The following is a 383-nucleotide window of genomic DNA, read 5'->3' as shown; positions in this document are numbered from 1 at the left end:
AGGGCGCCGCTGATTCAACACATCTAGTCTAGCTTGCATCCTGTTTATCAACTCTTATCACACTCCTTGTTATCTCAACAGTGACCTCTTAGGTCATTAGAGTGTTTATACATATGAAATATGTATTTTAAATGTAACCCTTACATTAATTGCTCGGTCAGCTACAAAACTAAACACTGAATTCTAAAGTTTGACTGGCATATGACTCAAAGGAATGTGATAGAGAAATTAATGTGAATATATAGAAATACTCATAAGTAATGAATAATACATGGAAGATACAGATCCACGTACAAGATAAATGAATATGATATCATACTAATATTAAAGATAACATGTCATACATAATGATAGTTATATACTGTTAGTCATGAGAATATATA

The sequence above is a fragment of the Macrobrachium nipponense genome, chromosome 20 (assembly GCF_015104395.2).
Source record: "Macrobrachium nipponense isolate FS-2020 chromosome 20, ASM1510439v2, whole genome shotgun sequence".
NCBI classification, from domain to species: domain Eukaryota; kingdom Metazoa; phylum Arthropoda; class Malacostraca; order Decapoda; family Palaemonidae; genus Macrobrachium; species Macrobrachium nipponense.
Note: the sequence above shows the minus strand (reverse complement) of the source record.